Below are 14,530 nucleotides of genomic sequence, written 5' to 3'. Positions count from 1 at the left end.
CCTTCACTCCCTTCATCCTGTTCTCACCACCTTCCAGTGCTGGCCACCAGAAGTCACAGCCTCCAGAACAGGTTGAATAGGGACCCTCAAAGGCAGGGAGGAATATTCCTGAGCCTCACCTGGAATCAGATGGACCTGGATATGGCACTCGGATTTACAGCAAATATGTGTTGCTGCTGCTGCTAAGTCGCTTCAGTCGTGTCCGACTCTGTGCAACCCCATAGACGGCAGCCCACCAGGCTACCCCATCCCTGGCATTCTCCAGGCAAGAGTCCTGGAGTGGGTTGCCATTGCCTTTTCTGAAACATGTGTTAGGGCAGATCTGGGTGAACACTCTGAACAGGAGATGGCAGCAGCAGCCCGGGCATCTGGGCATCATTTCCCAGTCCTCCTAACAAAAGGCATTCCACCCCCATCTCTCTGTCCATTCAGGGCAGAGCTTTACCTCCCTAAAGCCAAGCTGTGGGCTCCCGCAACTATTACAGATTGCTCAAATGGAAGGCTGACAACCAAACAAACAAACTGGGGAGCTGTTACTAAGTCTCATCGCGAAGGAAAGGAGGAACCCCCAGAAGGCACCAACAACATCTTAGGTTGGCATTAGTGGGAGTTTGAGAAAGGACTTGAGATCTAGTGCACAGTCTTACGGAGAATTTGGGCAAGTTATTTAGCAGAATTGATTCAACCTGTGCCCTCACTTGGCTTAAGGGAGTAAGGAGGTCCTCCTTGCAGACTTCACAAAGTGTCAAATGAGACAAGATCCAGGGAAATCTTGTAAACTATGGCACGCGAGAATCATACAAGGAAAGCATTTTTGTTGGTTTGTCCCTGTACCTTCAAATGTTCTAGACCACTTTTTTCCCCCTTTGTTATTTTCTTTTTCTCATCCAGGTAATATGACCAGAGGCAATTTGACCAAGGGTCTATTATTTCTCTGATAATTATAATTTCCCAGGGAGTCACAGCACACAAATTACATTGTAATAGCTCTGAATTCTTTGCTTCATCCTGAGTCTACAATTTTGCTCTCACCCAGACTCCTGTTATCTATTGTCTTGATTTATGAAAGCTTCTGTTCTCTGATCTCCTCACTTCTTACACCTGCCTCCTTTAAAACTTCTGAAATGTGGTCGCAAGGTCAAGTTTCTCATCGTACTAGCATTACGTTACCAGGTGTAATCATTACTGTGTTCATAAAGCAGGCAGTTCGTTCCACAATACTCTGTTTAATTCACTAGATGATTGCTCAGCCCTCACTATATAATCCCCATCCTGTCCCTCACTAGGATCCCAGAACCACTGTGCTGTGATTTGAAGCAGCTCTTAATTTGTCACATGTATTAATTAAACATTTATTTCCAGTCAAGTATGTGATAGACCAAGTGCTGGGTATAAGTTAGGAAGACACTACTTATCTCACAACCAGCTTCAGTTGGAGTGAAAGCGATAGCTGGATCGTTTCCTGGTAACTTCCACATACTGAGAGGCCCTTTCCAAAAGTTGGCAAAAGAAAAATCTAAAACTTAAAGTACTGCAGAATCAGTTTGGTATTAAGGTAGAAGATTTAGGAGGTGTGCAGACCACAACAATTTTTTGATGCAGTTAACAAGACAGAGATACATTATCTCATTTTGCTACACTTGTGACCTAGAGTGTATTGTATCCACAGGAAAATGAGGCAGAACTAGACTCTGGTACTTGACTAGCCAAGAGGTACAGAAATTTCCAGCACAGCTTTATTAGTGAGTGGGATATAACAAGACCACAATCTAAAGCCAGTGCTGTTTTATTATTTATTTTGCTGCCTTGATCATTTCTCCGCACTCATTTGGCTTGAAGGCACAGACATTCCCTGTTGATTATCTCGACTTGGCAGTAGGGTTCTGCTACACATTTTGATTCCTAATATGGCAGCAGGAGAGGGTTTTGTATGAGTTCCAGCGAGTTTCTCTGGGCTTGTGGAATGCAGTGAGGAAAAATTCCTACAGAGATGAAAACATGAACATTTGCATTGATAAGGAGAAAAATAAAAGAAAGAAAAAGAGGATGTCTCTCTAAAAAATTTTTTTCCTTCTTTTCTACTCCGGCCACTTTCATTTCTAATAATGTCTTACAGTTGGAGGATGGAAAGAATTAACTTTGTGTTTTTTAATTGCCTATATTGTCAGACCATTTCAAAAATCATTTTGAAATGCCTGAGTGTTTTTTATAGAAGCAGAACTGACAAAAGAAACTTTTCATCATCATCAAGCTTTAAATCCTTGAAGCACCCAATCATACTGTTCTCTAAATTGGCCACATAATGATGAAATCTGGGAAAATAAGTTACAAATCCCCAGAAAAGAATAATAGATGAATCCATTGATGGTAGAAATTATACTGTTCCTCTTAATTTTGGTAGCAATAAGACTTGAAGCTAAAGAATCCATGTATTGTTTCAGAGGTCAATACAGTTTTTCTCTCAAACTCATAAGTTGGTTCACAGAAATATTCATTTGGCAAAAATTCCTTTAACAATACATCCCAGATGATAAACTTTCCTTTAGTAATTGGCTCTTTTTTCCTAAATGCAATTATTAAAAACTTCTGTACTTTAAAAAGCCACATTTGCTCTGGTGTGAAAATGTCATTATTCTTATCATCATTAACATCCATTTAATGTTTAACTCATATAATTAAGAATTATATTTGACAGCTAGTGCTATTATAATTGGCTGTATCAACCTTTGAGATCATGTCTAGATAGGCTTATCTGCTGCATCAAAAAAATATCAACTAATGAGAGACTCATCTAGAAATTCAAGAAATTACATCAAAAGTATGGTTTTAATGATGCTCCATATTTTTTTTTTTTTTTCCTGGACAACCAGTTGTAAGAAGCCCTTCCATAAAGGGTTCTGATCAGTTAGCAACAACCACAAACACAATTAGTCTATATATTAGTAAGGCCCGGGCACGGCAACAAATAACTGAAATCCCCGAATAGCAGAGCTTTAAAGGAAGTAGAAATGTATGGGTCTATAATATGAAGCAGAATGAAAGCCGTCAGTCCAGAGCTGACATGATGTCTCCATGTGTCGCAAGGAACCTACAGCTGTCTTTCTCCTCTGCCATCCTCTGCCTTCTGCATGTGGTTTCCATGCCATGGACCCCTGTGGCAGCGGCTACATCCATGCGAGAAGGAAAAGGGGGGAAATAAAGTAAACCCAGGCCCTTCAGTGAAAATTCTTCAAGTCCCACATGGTATTTCCACTTACGTCTCAGTGATCTGAATCTAGTCTTGAGCACCTTACCTGCAAGGGAAGCTGAGAAAAGCAGTTTTTTATTCTGGCAGTGTGCCCACCTAAAATCTGGGGTGCTAAAACCAAGGGGTGAGGGGGCGACTGGAGCAGGCAACACACGGCACCATCGTAGGTCCACAGGCTCCTTGACTTGCTATCATCGTCACAGTCACGGAAGACTTAGCTTCTCCATGAATATTCATATTGATTAATTAGAAGTAGGTTTTGGTTTTCACTAAGGTAAATATAAATTATAAAATTTTTGAAAATGCAGATAATTAGAAAAAATTTTAACCTATCTTGAATTTCACCACTCAGAAATAATGGGGTTAATTTCTTTAGTACATGATTCTAGGCCTATCTTTATGCACATCTGTATACCTATATACTTTCCATTATAAAGTTGGAATATACAAAACATGCTAATTTTTAATCTACTTTTGTTAACAACAGTATGTTGTGAACATTATTCTGCATCAGTAATTTTTCAATGTTGTTTTAAATGCCTATAGATCATTTCTTTATGTGATTTTTACCATAGCTTATTTAACTAACATCCAACTGTTAAATTCTTTAGTGATTTCAGATTTTTCTGTATTATAAGCCACACTGCAATTAATAGGACTTCCCTCATAGTTCAGTTGGTAAAGAATCTGCCTGCAGGGCAGGAGACCCATGTTCGATTCCCGGGTTGGGAAGATCCCTGGAGAAGGAAATGACAACCTACTCCAGTATGCTTGCCTGGGAAATCCCATGGACAGAGGAGGCTGGCGGGCTATATAGTCCATGGGGTCACAAGAATCAGACACAAGTTAGTGACTAAACCACCACCACAATCATTATCTTTGTCACTACATCTTTTCTCATATCCTCAATTACATCCAAAATATACCTTAGAAGGTGTATTTTCCAATCAAAGATATGCATATCTTAAGGCTTTGGCATGCCAAATTCCCCTTTAGAAAGAGTATTAATATTTTACATTCTTATTACCTCCCAGCCTAGCAGATGACTGCACACTTTGACCAACAATGAACATTATACAATTTTTTTAAGTCTTTGGCAATCTGATAGAACCAACTTAGGAGTCTCATTTTTATTTGGATTTCTTTTATTTGGATTACCATTGTATTGGAACATTTCCCCCTGCCTTAGATGTAGCCTTCTTTATTACTGTGAAAAGATAGGACATGAGAGAAAGAGGTTCGTGAACTCAAATTTGGAAGTACTAACTCTGGTCAGAAAGGAACGAGACCCTACCCATTGATGAGTCATGTATGCTTATGAATGGCAACATTAGAGAAGAGGTTTCCTTCCATCTCAGTGGCACTCAATGAAGAGGCCACCTGACCACTTCAGGTAAGGTACCTCAGTTTATTTTCCTGTTGTTTAAGAAAGAAGCCACCCTGATCTTGGTTCATTTTGCCTTGATCTTGATAGACAGTCCTTCCAATGTAACTTGTGAGTTTTCTCCTAGCCGAGTCATTCCCTTGAGTTGATTGTCAAGCTCTTGTCTCAGTGGAGAGGCAGGTAAAAATATTCAGAGGATCTCCAATTTAATTAAGTAGTCAGCGAACCACAAGATCTATCTGCTAATTATTTTCACGCCAAATACTTTCCTATCTAAATTTGTAACTGAGCTGCCAGCAACTTTATGGCTTTAAGTATCTGATGGCGTGCGGCATTTCACTACGTCAAAAGCTAGGGCGGTATAAGTAGCCAGATCACAACATGCCAGTCAAACTGGCATGTTGGTGTCATTTCCTGATGTTTGCTAAGCAGAGAACTTCACATATCTTAGACACAAACTCTCTGTGAATGGGATTGAGGTACTTTCTTGCTTATGTGTTATATACATTATTCTGGAACAGTTTATCTCTGCAGCTTTTTAATCCTCTCTTTGTGTCTAGAAGCCAGTTAGTAAATCAAGAGTTAATGTAAGAGGTCGCTTGAACACCATAGGAGAATTCCTAATTAGATCATAAGGACAAAACTTCAGACAATCACATGCCTGAATACTAAGGTGCAACTAAAACTAGGAGGAATAAAAATAAACTTCATCTTCAACCAGCAGAACCAAAAATTTAACATTGAACCACAACTATCTCCTTTCCTCTGTGAGCCAAACAATTCTCTTCCATACATGTAAGAAAAAAAATACTTGTTTTTGTTCACAATTTAGGCTAGATGTTGTATAGTGACGCATACAGAGCACACCCCCGTGAAAATTTAGCAGGCAATAACACAGAACACTACAAACCCACCAGACTGTAAGACACGGTGGCGGTTGCCCATCCTCACAACTGTCTCCCTGGAGTCTTTTTTCTCCTTCTATGGAAGAAGCTATTTAGAGTTAAGCATCATTAAGCAAAATGCAAAGGAAGGAGAAAATGAATATGGGTTAATTGCATTCTGGATGCCATTGAACCACAGTTGGGATAAATTATTATCATGGTATAAAAACACATTGTGCATTCCAGGAAGACAAATAATTTGGTGAAGCAGGAGTGTGGGTATGTAGCAGGAAGTGGCTGCAGATGAGGATTCTGAGTGTGTGTGTGTGTGTGTGTACACACACGCGCGTGCATGCTCATGCATGTTTGTTGACAGGCTGAGAACACATACTTCATGCTAAGAGGTCAAGGCTTTGTCCTGAATCAAGACTCCCAGGACAGTTGCATCTACTGCGCAGGAATGTCCCACTATATGCAATTTGGCACATGCTGTGTGATCTTCTCCCTTTGCCACACAAGAGGCTCTACCTGCAAAACTGGCAGAGAAGTAAAACCTTCATTTGCTATCAGTCAGTCTGCAGGGCAACAGGGCACACTATGATGGGAGCAGCGGTAGTTACACTGAAGACCTCTTCCTACCATCAATGGCCTGGAAAGAAAAGGAATGCTGTCAGTATAAATAAAGGGGAGGTAGGCACCAACCCTAAAGCAACGAATTTTTTGTAATAGGAGTGAAAAGAAGACAGGAGCCAGTGAGGGCCACAGGAATCACAGGAGATTTCTCGGGAGAAGTGATGTTCGCTACCCCTGCCAGCCTTAAGGCAAAACCTTCAGGGTCCTAAAGAATCAAGTGGCAGTTGGACTGTAGGGGAACCATGTCTTCGGTAGGGATACAGTGATGGGCAATACGGACACACCTCTGATGTCTCGACCACCACAGGAGACACAGGGACTGTTTTATCTGTGGCACCTGGTTAGGGTGTCTGCTCACACAGGACTTAGATAACTGCCCTTTTCCCATGGCCTTTCCCAGTTTTTCATTTTATGTACTTGTGTATATAGAATTGTTTATTTAAATTCATTTTTTAATTTATAAAAGTAATGTGTTCATGAAAAAGCAGTAAAAACAGACCAGAAGTGTAAAGTCCCTCTGCAACCCCATAGCCAACCCTTCTAACCAGAGATAACCACTGTTTCAGGTAAATCCTTCCAGAAATTTTCCATGTGCATATATGCATAGATTCTATATTATGTATAAATATCATCATACATTTTTTACTTTTTAAACTGTAATTATGTTTATAGTTATATCTCTATAATGTAGATTTAGAAGGAGCTTGACATAGGCGATCTGGCTGACAGAAGGTCTGGAAGCTCTGTTGTAATCCACTTTAGATAAAACGGAACGTCAAGTGCCCATATCTAAGAAAGGGGAGTGCTGTGAAGTAGGGAACAGTAAAGCCCCACCAAGACATTCCTTGGCTTTACCACTGAGGCGTCTCCGCATGAGCACAGAGCAATCGCCTACCATTTTAGTGTCTGAATGGACAGTAACTTTTAAATCATTCTCTAGTAGTAGATACCGGAGAAGGTGAGGTCACCCCACTCCAGTACTCTTGCCTGGAAAATCCCATGGACGGAGGAGCCTGGTGAGCTGTAGTCCATGGGGTCGCAAAGAGTCGGACACGACTGAGCGACTTCATTTTCACTTTTCACTTTCATGCATTGAAGAAGGAAATGGCAACCCACTCCAGTGTTCTTGCCTGGAGAATCCCAGGGATGGGGGAGCCTGGTGGGCTGCCGTCTATGGGGTCGCACAGAGTGGGACACGACTGAAGCGACTTAGCAGCAGCAGCAGCAGCAGCGGTAGTAGATACATAGAGATTGTATGTAGTGCTTTTGCCTTCACAAACAATATTATTCTGAATCTCCTTATACATGTACCTTTGAATACTTGGGCTTCCCAGGTGGTACAGTGGTAAAGAACCCAACTGCCAGTGCAGGAGATGCAGGTTCGATCCCTGGGTCAGGAAGATTCCCTGGAGGAGGAAATGGCAAAGTACTGAAACTGTTCCAATATTCTTGCTGGGATAATCCCATGGACAGAGGAGCCGGGAAGGCTACAGTCCCTGGAGTTGCGAAGAATCGGACACGACTGAGCACGTATATATAGCTATCTTGGATACTTAGGCAAGAGAATTTACAGCCTAAAAACTTTCAAGCAGAATCCCTGAGTGGAAGGGAATGTGCATTTGAAACGCTGATAAATGTTGCCAAACTGCCCTCCCCAGATGTTCCCGTTAACAGTCAACGGAAAAGACAATCTGGACATTTTAGGATTTCTTTGTAGAAAGTGCTGAGCTATGCTACCATAGAACTCGTTCTGCAAGCCTCAGCCTATTTGCAGTCAGGATCCCAGCCATGCATGCAAATTCAGCTTTCTCTGAACTTTTGAGGTCTCCGATCAGTTTGCATAAGTAGTGCAGCTACACTGGAATGGTAGGGCCGTTGACACCACAGACCATTTGTGTTTTAGTTTTCTGGAGTGTCAATAGATATTAAAGGATTTTCATTCCAAACCTAGGGAATATTCTGCTGAGAAAGTAAACTAATGAGAAGGAGGGAACTGTGAAGGTTAAGTCTGAGCTGCTCTTGTCAGAAAGACAGACAGAAAGACACAGAGCAGAGGCAAGGTCAGGAAATTGAAGAAGTGGTCCCGTGACCACTCTGGTCTCCTGAAAGAAAGGGTTTGGTAGATGTTTGCCTGAAAGAGGAGGCAGCAGCAAGGCGGAGGGCAAGGGCAAAAAGCCCAGCTCCTTCGCTCTTTTCCTCTCATGTTCAAATACTGGGTTGGCCAGAAAGTTTGTTTGTGTTTTCCCATACCATCATACAGAAAAACTCAAAAAGAACTTTTTGGCCAACCCAATACTGCTCAGAAACATATACAGTCATTGTCATTACCATTTGATGCTTCTATTTATGAATGCTCTTCTAAGTAGATTTGAGGGTTTTGTGCTTTTGTGATAAAATAACAGATAATCACATTTTCAAAGGTATAAAAAATTATAGCATTGGTAATTTAGTTTCATGTTTTATCAAATATCTTTTTTTTTAATGCAGTTAATAATAAACTAAGCCTTCTCATATACCATTAGTGTTATTGACTAAAAGGTAAAAATGGAAGTAAAAAGACTGAATTCAATTTTTTTTTGTTAAGAGAATGAATAAAAAACAATCAGCCTCATTAATATTTCAAGTAACAGACAATTGGAAATTTATTTCTGCTCTTATAAGTTTGGGACTAACAAATTCTTTTGCCAATGTGCTACTGATAAACGGAGGTAGAAAAGGTATGATACGCTCTAGAAAACAATTACACCTTCAGTGAAATGTGAAAAGAACAGCTCTCTTGTGGCCAGTAAGGAAACCATACTTTGTAGTCATAAACAACAAAAATACAACAAAAATCTGGAGAGAGAGATATATATGCGTGTGTGTGTGTGTACATATTTTCTGTGCTTTGTTTCCTGTGAAATTGTACAACAGCAATGCGTCTTTAAATTAAAATTAAATCATAAAGTGTACATCAATTATCAGTCATCAAAAGTGTCCATTTAATACATTTGAGGCAGCACAAGAAAAATGGAACAACAGACCTTTTCATTCGGTCTTATCTGCTTCTCGGAGAAGGCAATGGCACCCCACTCCAGTACTCTTGCCTGGAAAATCCCATGGATGGAGAAGTCTGGTGGGCTGCAGTCCATGGGGTCGCTATGAGTCGGACATGACTGAGCGACTTCACTTTCATTTCTCACTTTCATGCATTGGAGAAGGAAATGGCAACCCGCTCCAGTGTTCTTGCCTAGAGAATCCCAGGGATGGACGGGGGAGCCTGGTGGGCTGCTGTCTATGAGGTCGCACAGGGTCAGACACGACTGAAGCGACTTAGCAGCAGCAGCAGTGTCTGCTTTCACGATTCATCATGGATACTTGTGTTTTCCTCCTAATCCTGTTTTCTTGACTTTTACTTTGATTTAAGATCAGGTATTTGAAAATTTTGATTTGAGGTTTGTTTATGTATTGGGTTTTCTTCTTCCAGTGATATACAACGTATTTCTAAAAGGCTTTTCAAGGAAACAGGAGTTGTCAGTGTTGATAAGTCCTGTTGCTCAGGCCTCTCAGATAACCCCTGTCTCCACCTCCATCTTTTCCCCCCAGGGCTGCCTGGGTTCAGGTCTCACCACTTCTCTGTGATGGTAATAGCCTCCCAAACCTGGGCCCCTGGGCTCCTGCCCTGACCTTCCTTCCATCCTCCCCACTCTTGCCAGTGGTATCTTCCTAAACCAAAAATCTCACTGTGCCACTCTCCTGCTGAAAAGCCTTAATTGGCTTTAATTAGCCTCTCACCACCTTCAGGATGAAATCCAAATTCCTGAGAAAACTCCACAAGCCCCTTCGTGACCAGGCTCAGGCCTGCCTCTCCGGATGCCAGCACTTGCTCCTCATTCACCGTCTGCCCAAGCTGAGACAGCCCACGCACGCCCTTTCACACGCGGGTAAAGCTCTGGGTGGTGGTGCTCTCACAGGACGGGCGGGCTTCTCGGGCCTTCGTGCCCATATGAATCTCCTGGGGACCTTGTTAAAATAAGATTTGCTGCAGGTCTTCTGCAGCAAAGTTCTACAGCAAACAGGATGGGGCCTGAAGTTCTGCATTTTTATCAAGTTCTCAGGTCATGCTGAGGCTGCTCAAAACCCATGCTGACAACAAGGCTCTAAAAACATTAGTCATCCCTCCCTCTGTGCAAAAACTCCTCTCCTCCAGAGCTGGACTGCATGGAGCTCCCTCTGTCCTCAGTTTACATCCTGAGTATAGAACATGTATGACCTTCCACGTCTCATATTATCGTAATTACTCGGTTACGTGTCTTTGGGATAGGCCCGCAGTGACCCTCCCAGCCACGGTAACCAGTGGCCCAGAAAGTTGCTCAAGGGTCTATCAGGACCACAGACACAACAACTGCAGCACAGCAGTCAGTGCTGGATGAATGTAGAATCGTGGGAAAGTGACAGCTATAAAATGCAAACACCAAAGGCACCAGCCCAGACCAACCAATTCAGAATCTCTGGGAGTGGGCCCAAGGAATCAGTAGTTTTTCAAACTCTCCAGTGATTAAAATGTGAAGCCAGTGTTGACAGCCACTGACAGAGGATGTCACCTCACTGGATGCTTGAAATGCCCTACAGGGGCCTCCAAATGGGACCCTAGCCTCACCTTAAGCAGCCAACTAACTGACCTCTGAGTCTTATCCGTTATAGCCAAATACAAGCTAGCCAGGATGTTTTACCTTCTTCCTCACGCAGCAGGCGCTCACGGTGCTACAACTGAGGATGTCTTTATTTCCCCCCACATCACTCAGTGTTCATCAAGTTCAGAGAGGTTTCCTTCAAAAGAAGGAAACTGATGTCATTTGGAACACGCAGTTCCAATTCCATCACATTCCCTTTTTCCTAAGTCTGCACAGCCTGCCTTGCTTTGCTTCTCCTCTGCCTGAACCCTCTCTGCATGAACCCCTCAGTCATGATGGTGAGCTCACGCCATCTGGGGGGGTCAGATGGGAACTTGATTGACGGGCAAGTCAGGTGGGGTCACATGGGTTGCGTCTGAAGGTAACATGGGGCACCTCAGGTGGGATTCAGTTACCTTTGTAAGCACAGACTGGCTCAGTGTTGGCAGTCATGTTGCTGCTGCTGCGGCTGCTAAGTCACTTCAGTTGTGTCCGACTCTGTGTGACCCCATAGACGGCAGCCCACCAGCCTCCCCCGCCCCTGGGATTCTCCAGGCAAGAACACTGGAGTGGGTTGCCATTTCCTTCTCCAATGCATGAAAGTGAAAAGTGAAAGTGAAGTCTCTCAGTCGTGTCCAACTCCTAGAGACCACATGGACTACAGTCTACCAGGCTCCTCCATCCATGGGATTATCCAGGCAAGAGTACTGGGTGGGGTGCCATTGTCATGCTACCAAATGTGAAAGGGCCCTCAGGGCAGGGACCGCAGACATCTTAGTCAAATCTGGATCAGAGGTCCTCGGTTGTTCTTATGAAATATTTCAGGCCTTACAATGTTAAGTATAATACAATGAATACTTACATACGCAGTACACAAGAGAAACCAAGCTTAGCACATATAGTCACCCCACCTCGGGCACCCTTTCTGGTCCTTCTGCTCCCTTTCTGTCCTCAGAGGTAACTGTTAATCAAATTTCTTAAATTTGATGTTTGTGATTCTCAGCCTAGTCTCATGTTTTATGTTCATTATTCTTGAGTATGTTTTTATTACACATACAGTTTTGTTTTTGCATGTCTTCAGTTATATAAATGACATCATACTCTATGTATTTCATGTGTTTTCAAACTTTATATATATATAAACGGTATCATATTACATGGGCTTCCCTGGTGGCTCAGACGGTAAAGAATCTGCCTGCAATGCGGGAGACCGGGGTTGGATCCCTGGGTCGGGAAGATCCCCTGGAGAAGGGAATGGCTACCTGCTCCACTATTGTTGCCTGGAGAATTCCATGGACAGAGGAGCTTGGTGGTCTACAGTCCATGGGGTCACAAAGAGTCAGACATGACTGAGAGACTAATACACACACGTCATATTATGTATCCTTATGCAGGAATGGCAATGGCACCCCACTCCAGTACTCTTGCCTGGGAAATCCCATGGACGGAGGAGCCTGGTAGGCTGCAGTCCGTGGATGGGGTCGTAAAGAGTCGGACACGACTGAGCGACTTCACTTTGACTTCTCACTTTCATGCACTGGAGAAGGAAATGGCAACCCATTCCAGTGTTCTTGCCTGGAGAATCCCAGGGACGGGGGAGCCTGGTGGGCTGCCATCTATGGGGTCACACAGAGTCGGACATGACTGAAGCGACTTAGCAGCAGCAGCAGCAGCATGCAGGAATGTATGCAAATTATATTATTCAGATGTATTCATATTGATTAATGTAAACTTGCTACCTTTAAATTGCTGTACAGCATTCCATGGTAGGAGTATACTCCTATTAAGATTTACACTTTGCTGTTAATGAGCATCTGGGTTGTTTCCAATTTCTTACTGTCACAAACAGTGCAACAGGGAGCACTCCTATACATGTCTCCTGATACAAAAATGGACGAATATCTCTAGGATGTTTACGTAAGAGTGAGATTTCTGGGATTTAGGGAATGTACCTCTTCAACTTTTCTGCTGCTGCTGCTGCTAAGTCACTTCAGTCGTGTTCGACTCTGTGCAACCGCATAGACGGCTCTAGAGATTACCAAATAACACCCCAACCAGAACACATTTTGTCAACACTGATTTTGTTTAACATTTTAATTTTAACTGGTGTGTTATTCCCTAAATGTCCTGCAGGGGGCAGCCTATCCTGATGATTCCTGTTGTTTCTGCAGCATTCCAGTTAGTGGGTCCCTTCCTTCAGTCCTTGAAATCCTTTGACCTTCTCTAAGTTAGTTACTCCTTAACCTGCTCTCTTATCTTCATCAGCTCCCTGGTGATATCTTACAAGTACAGACATATATAACACTATCTGAAACCCGAAAGCTTCCTCCCACCTTTCACTCCACATTCCGGCACCTATCTCTCTCCTAATAGGATGGGAGGGAAATAGAGACAACTCAGACTTGAATATAAATACTTGTTCCAGTTCAAAGTGGCATAAGAGAGGATGTGAATAGACAGCAAAGTCTTCCAACCATTCTCCAGCAGCCGTATATAACCTAATTAGAAGGCACTGCACACTGTCAGAAACTGTTTATGTAAATTGGAAAATTACTGAGAAGTAGGGGAAAGTATTGCAAAGCAGCAGTGGCTTTGTCTTTCTTCTCCAATAGAAGATGTGTACTCCTTTGCCTTCTTAGTTACATCGTTCTTAGTTCCCAAAGGAAGAAAAAAAGTGTTCAGATTCAGTACATCTCCTCGAATGTCTCTCACTTGTACTGAGCTAGTCCTGCCACGTCCAGAGTTCCATAGTGGGAACGCAGCCTTCAGAGATGCATTCCTTTCCACAAAGCAGATGTGAAATTGAGCTGTACTTAAAGATTGAAAATGGCTGCTTTAGGAGAGAGTTTATTATTAGAACTTTCAAAGTGGTCTGACTGTCACCCCTCTGCTGGCAGTATTTTTTTCTTCCTGTACCTGGATTTTTAAATTTCAATACTTTAAAATGAATGAATGAATGAATGATAAAATTGTATTACTGTTTTTAAGGGGGAAAGTAGGCAAATAAATATGGTTTGCTTTGGATTGGCTACGGTTTTGAGTTATTAAATCTTTTCCCCCTCCATTATCATAGATCAAAATTTCTCCAAATGGGATCTCTTTCAGCAAGATGTTATTAGATGTTCTGGGGAGTAAAATTTATGTCAGTAAAAATGTTGGGTTACAGAATGTTTTTTTAAAGGAAAATCAGGTTTCTCTAATGCAGAAATTTCTTAGAGTCATTTATTTGCTGATGTGTATTATAAATCTCTGGGTTTGCCTGGTGGCTCAGATGGTAAAGAACCTGCCTGCAATGTGGGGAAACCTGAGTTGGATCCCTAGGTCGGGAAGATCCCCTAGAGAGGGAAATGGCAACCCACTCCAGTATTCTTGCCTGGAGAATTCCATGGACAGAGGAGCCTGGTGGGCTACAGTCCGTGGAGTTGCCAAGAGTAGGACATGACTGACCAACTAACACTCTCACACTTTATTATAAATCTCTAAGGCGAGACTGACAAAGGCTCTGCGTTTCTCAGTGGTCTGACTGCAGCTCCCTTTCTCATGAAACACGTGACAGGATTAGAATTCAGAAGACACACTTCGGAAGATGCAAGGATAGATATTCTAAGGTTGGCTACCCCATCATCCCAAATCACTGAAACCAGAAATTCATGAGACCCAATTGCCTGTTATCCTTGACTGACATTCTTTCACGATAGAATATGTCTTGACGTGTTGGTTGGCATACACA

The 14,530-nt window shown here is 42.5% G+C and overlaps 1 protein-coding gene and 1 long non-coding RNA gene across 5 annotated transcripts in view; one reads left to right on the top strand and one right to left on the bottom strand.

Annotated features, from left to right (window-relative positions):
• SYT1 (synaptotagmin 1) overlaps positions 1 to 14,530 on the top strand; it is a 606,041-nt gene that overhangs the window by 555,688 nt on the left and 35,823 nt on the right. The window lies entirely within an intron of this gene.
• Positions 290 to 14,530, bottom strand: part of LOC113893336 — a 31,852-nt gene continuing 17,611 nt past the window's right edge. The window contains exons 1-3 of one of the 2 annotated variants that reach the window (XR_003511290.1): positions 7,460 to 7,501; positions 6,044 to 6,164; positions 290 to 1,982 (exon numbers count right to left, since the gene is read on the bottom strand). This is a non-coding gene — a long non-coding RNA (uncharacterized LOC113893336). Of the gene's footprint in view, positions 1,983 to 6,043; positions 6,165 to 7,459; positions 7,502 to 14,530 lie in introns of those variants that run through there. The other variant, XR_003511291.1, reaches the window with a different exon arrangement.

This window comes from Bos indicus x Bos taurus, chromosome 5, assembly GCF_003369695.1.
Source record: "Bos indicus x Bos taurus breed Angus x Brahman F1 hybrid chromosome 5, Bos_hybrid_MaternalHap_v2.0, whole genome shotgun sequence".
Classification (NCBI taxonomy): Eukaryota; Metazoa; Chordata; class Mammalia; order Artiodactyla; family Bovidae; genus Bos; species Bos indicus x Bos taurus.
Note: the sequence above shows the minus strand (reverse complement) of the source record. Positions and strands in the feature narration are given on the sequence as shown.